The sequence below is a fragment of the Megalopta genalis genome, chromosome 8 (assembly GCF_051020955.1).
Source record: "Megalopta genalis isolate 19385.01 chromosome 8, iyMegGena1_principal, whole genome shotgun sequence".
Classification (NCBI taxonomy): domain Eukaryota; kingdom Metazoa; phylum Arthropoda; class Insecta; order Hymenoptera; family Halictidae; genus Megalopta; species Megalopta genalis.
This window is the reverse complement of record NC_135020.1, coordinates 2107501-2127692: the sequence shown is the minus strand read 5'-3', so window position 1 is coordinate 2127692 and position 20192 is coordinate 2107501.

The following is a 20192-nucleotide window of genomic DNA, read 5'->3' as shown; positions in this document are numbered from 1 at the left end:
CAACGAGAAGAACAAGAACAACGAGAACAACAAGAACAACAACAACAAGAACAACAAGAACAACAAGAACAACAAGAACAACAAGAACAACAAGAACAACGAGAACAACGAGAACAGCGAGACCAACGAGAGCAACGAGAACAACGAGAACAACGAGGACAACGAGGACAACGAGAACAACGAGAACATCGAGAACAACGAAAACAACGAGAACAACAAGAACAACAACAAGAACAACAAGAACAACAACAAGAACAACAAGAACAACAACAAGAACAACAAGAACAACAACAAGAACAACAAGAACAACAAGAACAACAAGGGCAACAAGAGCAACAAGAACAACAAGAACAACAAGATCAACAAGATCAACAAGAACAACAAGAAGAACAAGATCAACAAGATCAACAAGAACAACAAGATCAACAAGATCAACAAGAACAGTAAGATCAACAAGAACAACAAGAACAACTAGAACAACAAGAACAACAAGAACAACAAGAACAACAAGAACAACAAGAACAACAAGAACAACAAGAACAACAAGAACAACAAGAACAACAAGAACAACAAGAACAACAAGAACAACAAGAACAACAAGAACAACAAGAACAACAAGAACAACAAGAACGGCAAGGACAACAACAACAACAACAACAACAACAAAAACAACAAGAACAGAAAGAACAACAAGGACAACAACAACAACAGGAACAACAAGAACCACAACGACAAGAACAACAACAACAAGAACAACAAAAACAAGAACAACAAGAACAACAACAACAACAGGAACAACAAGAACCACAACGACAAGAACAACAACAACAAGAACAACAAAAACAAGAACTACAAGAACAACAACAAGAACAACAAGAGCAACAAGAACAACAAGAGCAACAAGAACAACAAGAGCAACGAGAACAACAAGAGCAACAAGAGCAACAAGAACAACAAGATCAACAAGAACAACAAGGACAACAACAACAACAAGGACAGCTAGAACAACAACAAGAAGAACAACAAGAACAACATGAACAACAAAAACAACAAGAACAACAAGAACAACAAGAGCAACAAGAACAACAAGAACAACAAGAACAACAAGAACAACAAGAACAACAAGAACAACAAGAACAACAAGGACAACAACAACAATAACAACAACAACAACAACAAAAATAAGAACAACAACAACAACAAGAACAACAAGAACAACAAGAACAACTAGAACAACAAGGACAACAAGACAACATGAACAGCAAAAACAACAAGAACAACAAGAACAAGAACAACAAGAACAACCGGAACTACAAGAACAACAAGGACAACAAGGACAACAAGAACAACACGAACAACTAGAACAACAAGAACAACAAGGACAACAAAAACAACGAGAACAACGAGAACAACGAGAACAACGAGAACAACGAGAACAACGAGACCAACGAGAACAACGAGAACAACGAGAACAACGAGAACAACGAGAACAACGAGACCAACGAGGACAACGAGAACAACAAGAACAACAACAAGAACAACAAGAACAACAACAAGAACAACAAGAACAACAACAAGAACAACAAGAACAACAAGAACAACAAGCACAACAAGAACAACAAGGACAACAACAACAAGAACAACAAGGACAACATCAGCAACAACAACAACAAGAACAACATGAACAGTAAGAACAACAAGAACAACAAGAGCAACAAGAAGAACAAGAACAACAAGAACAACAAGGACAACATCATCAACAACAACAACAAGAACAATATGAACAGTAAGAGCAACAAGAACAACAAGAACAACGAGAAGAACAAGAACAACGAGGACAACAAGAACAACAACAACAACAAGAACAACAAGAACAACGAGAACAACGAGAACAACGAGAACAGCGAGAACAACGAGAACAACGAGGACAACGAGAACAACGAGGACAACGAGAACAACGAGAACAACGAGAACAACGAGAACAACGAGAACAACGAGAACAACGAGAACAACGAGAACAACGAGAACAACGAGAACAACGAGAACAACGAGAACAACGAGAACAACGAGAACAACGAGATCAACGAGAACAACGAGATCAACGACAACAACGAGAACAACGAGAACAACGAGAACAACGAGAACAACGAGAACAACGAGAACAACAAGAACAACGAGAACAACAAGAACAACAACAAGAACAACAAGAACAACAACAAGAACAACAAGAACAACAAGAACAAGATCAACAAGAACAACAAGAGCAACAAGAGCAACAAGAGCAACAAGAGCAACAAGAACAACAAGATCAACAAGATAAACAGGAACAACAAGAACAACAAGCACAACAAGAACAACAAGGACAACAACAACAAGAACAACAAGGACAACATCATCAACAACAACAACTAGAACAACAAGGACACCATCATCAACAACAACAACAAGAACAACATGACCAGTAAGAACAACAAGAACAACAAGAACAACAAGGACAACAACAACAAGAACAACAAGGACAACATCATCAACAACAACAACAAGAACAACATGAACAGTAAGAACAACAAGAACAACAAGAGCAACAAGAAGAACAAGAACAACAAGAACAACTAGGACAACATCATCAACAACAACAACAAGAACAACGTGAACAGTAAGAGCAACAAGAACAACAAGAACAACGAGAAGAACAAGAACAACGAGAACAACAAGAACAACAACAACAACAAGAACAACAAGAACAACAAGTACAACAAGAACAACAAGAACAACGAGAACAACGAGAACAACGAGAACAGCGAGACCAACGAGAACAACGAGAACAACGAGAACAACGAGGACAACGAGAACAACGAGAACAACGAGAACAACGAGAACAACGAGAACAACGAGAACAACGAGGTCAACGAGAACAACGAGAACAACGAGAACAACGAGAACAACAAGAACAACAAGAGCAACAAGAACAACAAGAGCAACAAGAGCAACAAGAGCAACAAGATCAACAGGAACAACAAGAACAACTAGCACAACAAGAACAACAAGGACAACAACAACAAGAACAACAAGGACAACATCATCAACAACAACAACAAGAACAACAAGGACACCATCATCAACAACAACAACAAGAACAACATGACCAGTAAGAACAACAAGAACAACAAGAACAAAAAGATCAACAAGCACAACAAGAACAACAAGGACAACAACAACAAGAACAACAAGGACAACATCTTCAACAACAACAACAACAAGAACAACATGAACAGTAAGAACAACAAGAACAACAAGAGCAACAAGAAGAACAAGAACAACAAGAACAACAAGGACAACATCATCAACAACAACAACAAGAACAACGTGAACAGTAAGAGCAACAAGAAAAACAAGAACAACGAGAAGAACAAGAACAACGAGAACAACAAGAACAACAACAACAACAACAACAAGAACAACAAGAACAACAAGAACAACAAGAACAACAAGAACAACGAGAACAACGAGAACAGCGAGACCAACGAGAGCAACGAGAACAACGAGAACAACGAGGACAACGAGGACAACGAGAACAACGAGAACATCGAGAACAACGAAAACAACGAGAACAACAAGAACAACAACAAGAACAACAAGAACAACAACAAGAACAACAAGAACAACAACAAGAACAACAAGAACAACAACAAGAACAACAAGAACAACAAGAACAACAAGGGCAACAAGAGCAACAAGAACAACAAGAACAACAAGATCAACAAGATCAACAAGAACAACAAGAAGAACAAGATCAACAAGATCAACAAGAACAACAAGATCAACAAGATCAACAAGAACAGTAAGATCAACAAGAACAACAAGAACAACTAGAACAACAAGAACAACAAGAACAACAAGAACAACAAGAACAACAAGAACAACAAGAACAACAAGAACAACAAGAACAACAAGAACAACAAGAACAACAAGAACAACAAGAACAACAAGAACAACAAGAACAACAAGAACAACAAGAACAACAAGAACAACAAGAACAACAAGAACAACAAGAACAACAAGAACAACAAGAACAACAAGAACAACAAGAACAACAAGAACAACAAGAACAACAAGAACAACAAGTACAACAAGAACAACGAAAACAACGAGAACAACGAGAACAACGAGAACAACGAGACCAACGAGACCAACGAGAACAACGAGAACAACGAGGACAACGAGGACAACGAGGACAACGAGAACAACGAGAACAACGAGAACAACGAGAACAACAAGAACAACAAGAACAACAAGAACAACAACAAGAACAACAAGAACAACAACAAGAACAACAACAAGAACAACAAGAACAACGAGAACAACGAGAACAACGAGAACAACAAGAACAACAAGAAGAACAAGAACAACAACAAGAACAACAAGAACAACAACAAGAACAACAAGATCAACAAGATCAACAAGAACATCAAGAACAACAAGCACAACATCATCAACAACAACAACAAGAGCAACATGAACAGTAAGAACAACAAGAACAACAAGAACAACAAGAACAACAAGAACAACAAGAACAACAAGAACAACAAGAACAACAAGAACAACAAGAACAACAAGAACAACAAGAACAACAAGGACAACAACAACAATAACAACAACAAGAACAACAAGAACAGCAAGAGCAACAACAACAACAACAAGAACAACAAGAACAACAACAACATGAAGAACAAGAACATCAACAACCAGAACAACAAGAACAACAACAGCAACAAGAGCAACAAGAGCAACAAGAGCAACAAGAACAACAAGAACAACCAGAACAACAACAACAAGAACAACTAGAACAACAACAACAACAACAACAACAAGAACAACAAAAACAACAAGAACAACAAGAACAACAAGAACAACAAGAACAACAATAACAACCGGAACAACAAGAACAACCGGAACAACAAGAACAACAAGAACAACCAGAACAACAACAACAAGAACAACAAGAACAACAACAACAACAAGAACAACAAGAACAACAAGAACAACAAGAACAACAAGAACAACAAGAACAACAAGAACAACAAGAACAACAAGAACAACAAGAACAACAAGAACAACAAGAACAATAAGAATAACAAGAACAACAAGAACAACAAGAACAACAACAACAACTAGAACAACAAGGACACCATCATCAACAACAACAACAAGAACAACATGACCAGTAAGAACAACAAGAACAACAAGAACAACAAGAACAACAAGAACAACAAGCACAACAAGAACAACAAGGACAACAACAACAAGAACAACAAGGACAACATCATCAACAACAACAAGAACAACATGAACAGTAAGAACAACAAGAACAACAAGAGCAACAAGAAGAACAAGAACAACAAGAACAACAAGGACAACATCATCAACAACAACAACAAGAACAACGTGAACAGTAAGAGCAACAAGAACAACAAGAACAACGAGAAGAACAAGAACAACGAGAACAACAAGAACAACAACAACAACAAGAACAACATCATCAACAACAACAACAAGAACAATATGAACAGTAAGAGCAACAAGAACAACAAGAACAACGAGAAGAACAAGAACAACGAGGACAACAAGAACAACAACAACAACAAGAACAACAAGAACAACGAGAACAACGAGAACAACGAGAACAGCGAGAACAACGAGAACAACGAGGACAACGAGAACAACGAGGACAACGAGAACAACGAGAACAACGAGAACAACGAGAACAACGAGAACAACGAGAACAACGAGAACAACGAGAACAACGAGAACAACGAGAACAACGAGATCAACGAGAACAACGAGATCAACGACAACAACGAGAACAACGAGAACAACGAGAATAACGAGAACAACAAGAACAACGAGAACAACAAGAACAACAACAAGAACAACAAGAACAACAACAAGAACAACAAGAACAACAAGAACAAGATCAACAAGAACAACAAGAGCAACAAGAGCAACAAGAGCAACAAGAGCAACAAGAACAACAAGATCAACAAGATAAACAGGAACAACAAGAACAACAAGCACAACAAGAACAACAAGGACAACAACAACAAGAACAACAAGGACAACATCATCAACAACAACAACTAGAACAACAAGGACGCCATCATCAACAACAACAACAAGAACAACATGACCAGTAAGAACAACAAGAACAACAAGAACAACAAGAACAACAAGATCAACAAGAACAACAAGAGCAACAAGAGCAACAAGAGCAACAAGAGCAACAAGAACAACAAGATCAACAAGATAAACAGGAACAACAAGAACAACAAGCACAACAAGAACAACAAGGACAACAACAACAAGAACAACAAGGACAACATCATCAACAACAACAACTAGAACAACAAGGACAACATCATCAACAACAACAACAAGAACAACATGAACAGTAAGAACAACAAGAACAACAAGAGCAACAAGAAGAACAAGAATAACAAGAACAACAAGGACAACATCATCAACAACAACAACAAGAACAACGTGAACAGTAAGAGAAACAAGAACAACAAGAACAACGAGAAGAACAAGAACAACGAGAACAACAAGAACAACAACAACAACAAGAACAACAAGAACAACAAGTACAACAAGAACAACAAGAACAACGAGAACAACGAGAACAACGAGAACAGCGAGACCAACGAGAACAACGAGAACAACGAGAACAACGAGGACAACGAGAACAACGAGAACAACGAGAACAACGAGAACAACGAGAACAACGAGAACAACGAGGACAACGAGAACAACGAGAACAACGAGAACAACGAGAACAACGAGAACAACGAGAACAACAAGAACAACAAGAACAACAAGAACAACAAGAACAACAAGGACAACAACAACAATAACAACAACAAGAACAACAAGAACAGCAAGAGCAACAACAACAACAACAAGAACAACAAGAACAACAACAACATGAAGAACAAGAACATCAACAACCAGAACAACAAGAACAACAACAGCAACAAGAGCAACAAGAGCAACAAGAGCAACAAGAACAACAAGAACAACAAGAACAACCAGAACAACAACAACAAGAACAACTAGAACAACAACAACAACAACAACAACAACAAGAACAACAAAAACAACAAGAACAACAAGAACAACAAGAGCAACAAGAACAACAAGAACAACAATAACAACAAGAACAACAAGGACAACAACAACAATAACAACAACAAGAACAACAAGAACAGCAAGAGCAACAACAACAACAACAAGAACAACAAGAACAACAACAACATGAAGAACAAGAACATCAACAACCAGAACAACAAGAACAACAAGAGCAACAAGAGCAACAAGAGCAACAAGAGCAACAAGAACAACAAGAACAACAAGAACAACCAGAACAACAACAACAAGAACAACTAGAACAACAACAACAACAACAACAACAACAAGAACAACAAAAACAACAAGAACAACAAGAACAACAAGAGCAACAAGAACAACAAGAACAACAATAACAACCGGAACAACAAGAACAACCGGAACAACAAGAACAACAAGAACAACCAGAACAACAACAACAAGAACAACAAGAACAACAACAACAACAAGAGCAACAAGAGCAACAAGAGCAACAAGAACAACAAGTACAACAAGAACAACAAGAACAACGAGAACAACGAGAACAACGAGAGCAGCGAGACCAACGAGAACAACGAGAACAACGAGAACAACGAGGACAACGAGAACAACGAGAACAACGAGAACAACGAGAACAACATGAACAAAAAGAACAACAAGAGCAACAAGAACAACCGGAACAACAAGAACGACAAGAAAAACCAGAACAACAACAACAAGAACAACTAGAACAAGAACAAGAAGAACAACAAGAACAACAAGAACAACAAGAACAACAAGAACAACAAGAACGGCAAGGACAACAACAACAACAACAACAACAACAACAACAACAAAAACAACAAGAACAGAAAGAACAACAAGGACAACAACAACAACAGGAACAACAAGAACCACAACGACAAGAACAACAACAACAAGAACAAAAAAACCAGAACAACAAGAACAACAACAACAACAGGAACAACAAGAACCACAACGACAAGAACAACAACAACAAGAACAACAAAAACAAGAACTACAAGAACAACAACAAGAACAACAAGAGCAACAAGAGCAACAAGAGCAACAAGAACAACAAGAGCAACGAGAACAACAAGAGCAACAAGAGCAACAAGAACAACAAGATCAACAAGAACAACAAGGACAACAACAACAACAAGGACAACTAGAACAACAACAAGAAGAACAACAAGAACAACATGAACAACAAAAACAACAAGAACAACAAGAACAACAAGAGCAACAAGAACAACAAGAACAACAAGAACAACAAGAACAACAAGAACAACAAGAACAACAAGAACAACAAGGACAACAACAACAATAACAACAACAACAACAACAAAAATAAGAACAACAACAACAACAAGAACAACAAGAACAACAAGAACAACTAGAACAACAAGGACAACAAGACAACATGAACAGCAAAAACAACAAGAACAACAAGAACAAGAACAACAAGAACAACCGGAACTACAAGAACAACAAGGACAACAAGGACAACCAGAACAACAACAACAAGGACAACTAGAACAACAACAAGAAGAATAACAAGAACAACATGAACAACAAGAACAACAAGAACAACACGAACAACTAGAACAACAAGAACAACAAGGACAACAAAAACAACGAGAACAACGAGAACAACGAGAACAACGAGAACAACGAGAACAACGAGACCAACGAGAACAACGAGAACAACGAGAACAACGAGAACAACGAGAACAACGAGACCAACGAGGACAACGAGAACAACAAGAACAACAACAAGAACAACAAGAACAACAACAAGAACAACAAGAACAACAACAAGAACAACAAGAACAACAAGAACAACAAGCACAACAAGAACAACAAGGACAACAACAACAAGAACAACAAGGACAACATCAGCAACAACAACAACAAGAACAACATGAACAGTAAGAACAACAAGAACAACAAGAGCAACAAGAAGAACAAGAACAACAAGAACAACAAGGACAACATCATCAACAACAACAACAAGAACAATATGAACAGTAAGAGCAACAAGAACAACAAGAACAACGAGAAGAACAAGAACAACGAGGACAACAAGAACAACAACAACAACAAGAACAACAAGAACAACGAGAACAACGAGAACAACGAGAACAGCGAGAACAACGAGAACAACGAGGACAACGAGAACAACGAGGACAACGAGAACAACGAGAACAACGAGAACAACGAGAACAACGAGAACAACGAGAACAACGAGAACAACGAGAACAACGAGAACAACGAGAACAACGAGAACAACGAGAACAACGAGATCAACGAGAACAACGAGATCAACGACAACAACGAGAACAACGAGAACAACGAGAACAACAAGAACAACGAGAACAACAAGAACAACAACAAGAACAACAAGAACAACAACAAGAACAACAAGAACAACAAGAGCAACAAGAGCAACAAGAGCAACAAGAGCAACAAGAGCAACAAGAACAACAAGATCAACAAGATAAACAGGAACAACAAGAACAACAAGCACAACAAGAACAACAAGGACAACAACAACAAGAACAACAAGGACAACATCATCAACAACAACAACTAGAACAACAAGGACACCATCATCAACAACAACAACAAGAACAACATGACCAGTAAGAACAACAAGAACAACAAGAACAACAAGGACAACAACAACAAGAACAACAAGGACAACATCATCAACAACAACAACAAGAACAACATGAACAGTAAGAACAACAAGAACAACAAGAGCAACAAGAAGAACAAGAACAACAAGAACAACTAGGACAACATCATCAACAACAACAACAAGAACAACGTGAACAGTAAGAGCAACAAGAACAACAAGAACAACGAGAAGAACAAGAACAACGAGAACAACAAGAACAACAACAACAACAAGAACAACAAGAACAACAAGTACAACAAGAACAACAAGAACAACGAGAACAACGAGAACAACGAGAACAGCGAGACCAACGAGAACGACGAGAACAACGAGAACAACGAGGACAACGAGAACAACGAGAACAACGAGAACAACGAGAACAACGAGAACAACGAGAACAACGAGGTCAACGAGAACAACGAGAACAACGAGAACAACGAGAACAACAAGAACAACAAGAGCAACAAGAACAACAAGAGCAACAAGAGCAACAAGAGCAACAAGATCAACAGGAACAACAAGAACAACAAGCACAACAAGAACAACAAGGACAACAACAACAAGAACAACAAGGACAACATCATCAACAACAACAACAAGAACAACAAGGACACCATCATCAACAACAACAACAAGAACAACGTGACCAGTAAGAACAACAAGAACAACAAGAACAACAAGATCAACAAGCACAACAAGAACAACAAGGACAACAACAACAAGAACAACAAGGACAACATCTTCAACAACAACAACAACAACAAGAACAACATGAACAGTAAGAACAACAAGAACAACAAGAGCAACAAGAAGAACAAGAACAACAAGAACAACAAGGACAACATCATCAACAACAACAACAAGAACAACGTGAACAGTAAGAGCAACAAGAACAACAAGAACAACGAGAAGAACAAGAACAACGAGAACAACAAGAACAACAACAACAAGAACAACAAGAACAACAAGAACAACAAGAACAACAAGAACAACAAGAACAACGAGAACAACGAGAACAGCGAGACCAACGAGAGCAACGAGAACAACGAGAACAACGAGGACAACGAGGACAACGAGAACAACGAGAACAACGAGAACAACGAAAACAACGAGAACAACAAGAACAACAAGAACAACAACAAGAACAACAAGAACAACAACAAGAACAACAAGAACAACAACAAGAACAACAAGAACAACAAGAACAACAAGGGCAACAAGAGCAACAAGAACAACAAGAACAACAAGATCAACAAGATCAACAAGAACAACAAGAAGAACAAGATCAACAAGATCAACAAGAACAACAAGATCAACAAGATCAACAAGAACAGTAAGATCAACAAGAACAACAAGAACAACTAGAACAACAAGAACAACAAGAACAACAAGAACAACAAGAACAACAAGAACAACAAGAACAACAAGAACAACAAGAACAACAAGAACAACAAGAACAACAAGAACAACAAGAACAACAAGAACAACAAGAACAACAAGAACAACAAGAACAACAAGAACAACAAGAACAACAAGAACAACAAGAACAACAAGAACAACAAGAACAACAAGAACAACGAAAACAACGAGAACAACGAGAACAACGAGAACAACGAGACCAACGAGACCAACGAGAACAACGAGAACAACGAGGACAACGAGGACAACGAGAACAACGAGAACAACGAGAACAACGAGAACAACAAGAACAACAAGAACAACAAGAACAACAAGAACAACAAGCACAACAAGAACAACAAGAACAACAAGAACAACAAGAACAACAAAAACAACGAGAACAACGAGAACAACGAGAACAACGAGAACAACGAGACCAACGAGACCAACGAGAACAACGAGAACAACGAGAACAACGAGGACAACGAGGACAACGAGGACAACGAGAACAACCAGAACAACGAGAACAACGAGAACAACGAGAACAACGAGAACAACAAGAACAACAAGAACAACAATAACAACCGGAACAACAAGAACAACCGGAACAACAAGAACAACAAGAACAACCAGAACAACAACAACAAGAACAACAAGAACAACAACAACATGAAGAACAAGAACATCAACAACCAGAACAACAAGAACAACAACAGCAACAAGAGCAACAAGAGCAACAAGAGCAACAAGAACAACAAGAACAACAAGAACAACCAGAACAACAACAACAAGAACAACTAGAACAACAACAAGAACAACAACAACAACAACAAGAACAACAAAAACAACAAGAACAACAAGAACAACAATAACAACCGGAACAACAAGAACAACCGGAACAACAAGAACAACAAGAACAACCAGAACAACAACAACAAGAACAACAAGAACAACAACAACAAACAACAACAAGAACAACAAGAACAACAAGAACAACAAGAACAACAAGAACAACAAGAACAACAAGAACAACAAGAACAACAAGAACAACAAGAACAACAAGAACAACAAGAACAACAAGAACAACATGAACAACAAGAACAACAAGAACATCAACAACCAGAACAACAAGAACAACAACAGCAACAAGAGCAACAAGAGCAACAAGGACAACAACAACAACAAGGACAACTAGAACAACAACAAGAAGAACAACAAGAACAACACGAACAACAAGAACAACAAGAACGACAAGAGCAACAAGAGCAACAAGAGCAACAAGAGCAACAAGAGCAACAAGAGCAACAAGAGCAACAAGAACAACAAGAACAACAAGATCAACAAGATCAACAAGAACAACAAGAACAACAAGAACAACAAGCACAACAATAACAACAAGAACATCAACAACCAGAACAACAAGAACAACAACAGCAACAAGAGCAACAAGAGCAACAAGAGCAACAATAACAACAAGAACAACAAGAACAACAAGATCAACAAGAGCAACAAGACCAACAAGAACAACAAGAACAACAAGAACAACATGAACAGTAAGAGCAACAAGAACAACAAGAACAACGAGAAGAACAAGAACAACGAGAAGAACAAGAACAACAAGAACAACAAGAACAACAAGAACAACAAGAACAACAAGAACAACAAGAACAACAAGAACAACGAGAACAACAAGAGCAACAAGAGCAACAAGAGCAACAAGAGCAACAAGATCAACAAGAACAACAAGAACAACAAGATCAACAAGCACAACAAGAACAACAAGGACAACAACAACAAGAACAACAAGGACAAGGACAAAAACAACAACTACAACAAGAACAACAACAACATGAACAACAAGAACAACAACAACCAGAACAAAAAGAACAACTACAGCAACAAGAGCAACAAAAGCAACAAGAGCAAAAAGAGCAACAAGGGCAACAAGAGCAACAAAAGCAACAAGAGCAGCAAGAGCAACAAGAGCAACAAGAACAACAAGAACAACAAGAGCAACAAGAACAACAAGAGCAACAAGAGCAACAAGAGCAACAAGAACAACAAGATATACAAGAACAACAAGCACAACAACAACAACAATGACAACAACAACAAGAACAACAAGGACAACAACAACAACAAGAACAACAAGAACAACATGAACAGTAAGAACAACAAGAACAACAAGAACAGCAAGAACAACAAAAGCAACAAGAACAACAAGAACAACAAGAACAACCGGAACAACAAGAACGACAAGAAAAACCAGAACAACAACAACAAGAACATCTAGAACAAGAACAAGAAGAACAACAAGAACAACAACAACCAGAACAACAAGAACTACAACAGCAACGAGAGCAACAAGAACAACAAGATCAACAAGAACAACAAGAACAACAAGAACAACAAGAACAACAACAACAAGAACAGCAAGAACAACAACAACATTAACAACAAGAACATCAACAACCAGAGCAACAAGAGCAACAAGAGCAACAAGTGCAACAAGAACAACAAGAACAACAAGCACAACAAGAACAACAAGAACAACAGGAACAACAACAACAACAACAACAACAACAACAAGAACAACAACAACAACAACAAGAACAACAAGAACAACAAGAACAACAAGAACAACGAGAACAACGAGAACAACGAGAACAACGAGAACAACGAGAACAACGAGAACAACGAGGTCAACGAGAACAACGAGAACAACGAGAACAACGAGAACAACGAGTACAACGAGAACAACGAGAACAACGAGATCAACGAGATCAACAAGATCAACAAGATCAACAAGATCAACAAGATCAACAAGAACAACAAGAACAACAAGAACAAAAAGAACAACAAGAACAACAAGAACAACAACAGCAACAAGAGCAACAAGAGCAACAAGAGCAACAATAACAACAAGAACAACAAGAACAACAAGATCAACAAGAGCAACAAGACCAACAAGAACAACAAGAACAACAAGAACAACAAGAACAACAAGAACAACAAGAACAACAAGAGCAACAAGACCAACAACAACAACAACAACAACAAAAACAACAAGAACAGAAAGAACAACAAGGACAACAAGACCAAGAACAGCAAGAGCAACAACAACAAGAACCACATGAACAACAACAACAAGAACAACAAGAACAACAACAACAACAGGAACAACAAGAACCACAACGACAAGAACAACAACAACAAGAACAACAAAAACAAGAACTACAAGAACAACAACAAGAACAACAAGAGCAACAAGAACAACAAGAGCAACAAGAACAACAAGAGCAACGAGAACAACAACAGCAACAAGAGCAACAAGAACAACAAGATCAACAAGAACAACAAGCACAACAAGAACAGCAAGGACAACAACAACAAGAGCAACAAGGACAACAACAACAACAAGGACAACTAGAACAACAACAAGAAGAACAACAAGAACAACATGAACAACAAAAACAACAAGAGCAACAAGAACAACAAGAGCAACAAGAACAACAAGAACAACAAGAACAACAAGAACAACAAGAACAACAAGAACAACAAGAACATCAAGAACAAAAAGAACAACAAGAACAACAAGGACAACAACAACAATAACAACAACAACAACAACAGAAATAAGAACAACAACAACAACAAGAACAACAAGAACAACAAGAACAACCAGAACAACAACAACAAGAACAACTAGAACAACAACAACAAGAACAACGAGAACAACAAGAACAACAAGAACAACTAGAACAACAAGGACAACAAGACAACATGAACAGCAAAAACAACAAGAACAACAAGAACAAGAACAACAAGAACAACCGGAACAACAAGAACAACAAGGACAACACGGACAACCAGAACAACAACAACAAGGACAACTAGAACAACAACAAGAAGAACAACAAGAACAACATGAACAACAGGAACAACAAGAACAACAAGAACAACAAGAACAACAAGAACAACAAGAACAACAAGAACAACGAGAACAACAAGAACAACAAGAACAACAAGAACAACAAGGACAACAACAACAATAACAACAACAAGAACAACAAGAACAGCAAGAGCAACAACAACAACAAGAACAACAAGAACAACAAGGACAACAACAACAAGAACAACAAGGACAACATCATCAACAACAACAACAAGAACAACATGAACAGTAAGAACAACAAGAACAACAAGAGCAACAAGAAGAACAAGAACAACAAGAACAACAAGGACAACATCATCAACAACAACAACAAGAACAACGTGAACAGTAAGAGCAACAAGAACAACAAGAACAACTAGAAGAACAAGAACAACGTGAACAACAAGAACAACAACAACAAGAACAACAACAACAACAAGAACAACAAGAACAACAAGAACAACGAGAACAACGAGAACAACGAGAACAGCGAGACCAACGAGAACAACGAGAACAATGAGAACAACGAGGACAACGAGAACAACGAGAACAACGAGAACAACGAGAGCAACGAGAACAACGAGAACAACGAGGACAACGAGAACAACGAGAACAACGAGAACAACGAGAACAACAAGAACAACAAGAGCAACAAGAGCAACAAGAGCAACAAGAACAACAAGAACAACAAGAACAACAAGATCAACAAGCACAACAAGAACAACAAGGACAACAACAACAAGAACAACAAGGACAAGGACAACAACAACAACAACAACAAGAACAACAACAACATGAACAACAAGAACATCAACAACCAGAACAACAAGAACAACAACAGCAACAAGAGCAACAAGAGCAACAAAAGCAACAAGAGCAACAAGAGCTACAAGAGCAACAAGAACAACCAGAACAACAAGAGCAACAAGAGCAACAAGAGCAACAAGAACAACAAGATCTACAAGAACAACAAGCACAACAAGAACAACAATGACAACAACAACAAGAACAACAAGGACAACAACAACAACAACAACAAGAACAACAAGAACAACATGAACAGTAAGAACAACAAGAACAACAAGAACAACATGGAGAACAAGAACAACAAGAACAACAAGAACAACAAGAGCAACAAGAGCAACAAGAACAACAAGAACAACAAGAACAACAAGAACAACAAGAACAACAAGAACAACCGGAACAACAAGAACGACAAGAAAAACCAGAACAACAACAACAAGAACAACTAGAACAAGAACAACAAGAACAACGAAAACAACGAGAACAACGAGAACAACGAGAACAACGAGACCAACGAGAGCAACAAGAACAACAAGATCAACAAGAACAACAAGAACAACAAGAACAACAAGAACAACAAGAACAACAACAACAAGAACAGCAAGAACAACAACAACATTAACAACAAGAACATCAACAACCAGAGCAACAAGAGCAACAAGAGCAACAAGTGCAACAAGAACAACAAGAACAACAAGCACAACAAGAACAACAAGAGCAACAAGAGCAACAGGAGCAACAAGAACAACAAGAACAACAGGAACAACAAGGACAACAACAACAAGAACAAGAAGGACAACATCATCAACAACAACAACAAGAACAACATGAACAGTAAGAACAACAAGAACAACAAGAGCAACAAGAAGAACAAGAACAACAAGAACAACAAGGACAACATCATCAACAACAACAACAAGAACAACATGAACAGTAAGAGCAACAAGAACAACAAGAACAACGAGAAGAACAAGAACAACGAGAACAACAAGAACAACAACAACAACAAGAACAGCAAGAACAACAAGAACAACAAGAACAACAAGAACAACGAGAACAACGAGAACAACGAGAACAGCGAGAACAACGAGAACAACGAGGACAACGAGAACAACGAGAACAACGAGAACAACGAGAACAACGAGAACAACGAGAACAACGAGAACAACGAGAACAACGAGAACAACGAGAACAACGAGAACAACGAGAACAACGAGATCAACGAGAACAACGAGAACAACGAGAACAACGAGAACAGCGAGAACAAAAAGAACAACAAGAACAACAAGAACAACAACAAGAACAACAAGAACAACAACAAGAACAACAAGAACAACAAGAACAACAAGAACAACAAGAGCAACAAGAGCAACAAGAGCAACAAGAACAACAAGAACAACAAGAACAACAAGATCAACAAGCACAACAAGAACAACAAGGACAACAACAACAAGAACAACAAGGACAAGGACAACAACAACAACAACAACAAGAACAACAACAACATGAACAACAAGAACATCAACAACCAGAACAACAAGAACAACAACAGCAACAAGAGCAACAAGAGCAACAAAAGCAACAAGAGCAACAAGAGCAACAAGAGCAACAAGAACAACAAGAACAACAAGAGCAACAAGAGCAACAAGAGCAACAAGAACAACAAGATCTACAAGAACAACAAGCACAACAAGAATAACAATGACAACTACAACAAGAACAACAAGGACAACAACAACAACAACAACAAGAACAACAAGAACAACATGAACAGTAAGAACAACAAGAACAACAAGAACAACATGGAGAACAAGAACAACAAGAACAACAAGAACAACAAGAGCAACAAGAACAACAAGAACAACAAGAACAACAAGAACAACAAGAACAACAAGAACAACAAGAACAACAAGAACAACAAGAACAACCGGAACAACAAGAACGATAAGAAAAACCAGAACAACAACAACAAGAACAACTAGAACAAGAACAAGAAGAACAACAAGAATAACAACAACCAGAACAACAAGAACTACAACAGCAACGAGAGCAACAAGAACAACAAGATCAACAAGAACAACAAGAACAACAACAACAACAACAAGAACAACAAGAACAAGAAGAACAACAAGAACAACAAGAACAACAAGGACAACAACAACAAGAACAACAAGGACAACATCATCAACAACAACAACAAGAACAACATGAACAGTAAGAACAACAAGAACAACAAGAGCAACAAGAAGAACAAGAACAACAAGAACAACAAGGACAACATCATCAACAACAACAACAAGAACAACGTGATCAGTAAGAGCAACAAGAACAACAAGAACAACGAGAAGAACAAGAACAACGAGAACAACAAGAACAACAACAACAACAAGAACAACAAGAACAACAAGAACAACAAGAACAACAAGAACAACGAGAACAACGAGAACAACGAGAACAGCGAGACCAACGAGAACAACGAGAACAACGAGAACAACGAGGACAACGAGAACAACGAGAACAACGAGAACAACGAGAACAACGAGAACAACGAGAACAACGAGGACAACGAGAACAACGAGAACAACGAGAACAACGAGAACAACAAGAACAACAAGAGCAACAAGAACAACAAGAGCAACAAGAGCAACAAGAGCAACAAGAGCAACAAGAGCAACAAGAACAACAAGCGCAACAAGAACAACAAGCGCAACAAGAACAACAAGGACAACAACAACAAGAACAACAAGGACAACATCATCAACAACAACAACAAGAACAACAAGGACACCATCAACAACAACAACAAGAACAACATGACCAGTAAGAACAACAAGAACAACAAGAACAACAAGAACAACAAGCACAACAAGAACAACAAGGACAACAACAACAAGAACAACAAGGACAACATCATCAACAACAACAACAAGAACAACATGAACAGTAAGAACAACAAGAACAACAAGAGCAACAAGAACAACAAGAACAACATGAACAGTAAGAACAACAAGAACAATAAGAACAACATGGAGAACAAGAACAACAAGAACAACAAGAACAACAAGAGCAACAAGAGCAACAAGAACAACAAGAACAACAAGATCAACAAGAACAACAAGAACAACAAGAACAACCGGAACAACAAGAACGACAAGAAAAACCAGAACAACAACAACAAGAACAACTAGAACAAGAAGAAGAAGAACAACAAGAACAACAACAACCAGAACAACAAGAACTACAACAGCAACGAGAGCAACAAGAACAACAAGAACAACAAGAACAACAAGAACAACAAGAACAACAAGAACAACAACAACAAGAACAGCAAGAACAACAACAACATTAACAACAAGAACATCAACAACCAGAGCAACAAGAGCAACAAGAGCAACAAGTGCAACAAGAACAACAAGAACAACAAGCACAACAAGAACAACAAGAGCAACAAGAGCAACAGGAGCAACAAGAACAACAAGAACAACAGGAACAACAAGGACAACAACAACAAGAACAAGAAGGACAACATCATCAACAACAACAACAAGAACAACATGAACAGTAAGAACAACAAGAACAACAAGAGCAACAAGAAGAACAAGAACAACAAGAACAACAAGGACAACATCATCAACAACAACAACAAGAACAACATGAACAGTAAGAGCAACAAGAACAACAAGAGCAACGAGAAGAACAAGAACAACGAGAACAACAAGAACAACAACAACAACAAGAACAGCAAGAACAACAAGAACAACAAGAACAACAAGAACAACGAGAACAACGAGAACAACGAGAACAGCGAGAACAACGAGAACAACGAGGACAACGAGAACAACGAGAACAACGAGAACAACGAGAACAACGAGAACAACGAGAACAACGAGAACAACGAGAACAACGAGAACAACGAGAACAACGAGATCAACGAGAACAACGAGAACAACGAGAACAACGAGAACAGCGAGAACAACAAGAACAACAAGAACAACAAGAACAACAACAAGAACAACAAGAACAACAACAAGAACAACAAGAACAACAAGAACAACAAGAACAACAAGAGCAACAAGAGCAACAAGAACAACAAGAACAACAACAAGAACAACAAGAACAACAAGATCAACAAGCACAACAAGGACAACAACAACAAGAACAACAAGGACAAGGACAACAACAACAACAACAACAAGAACAACAACAACATGA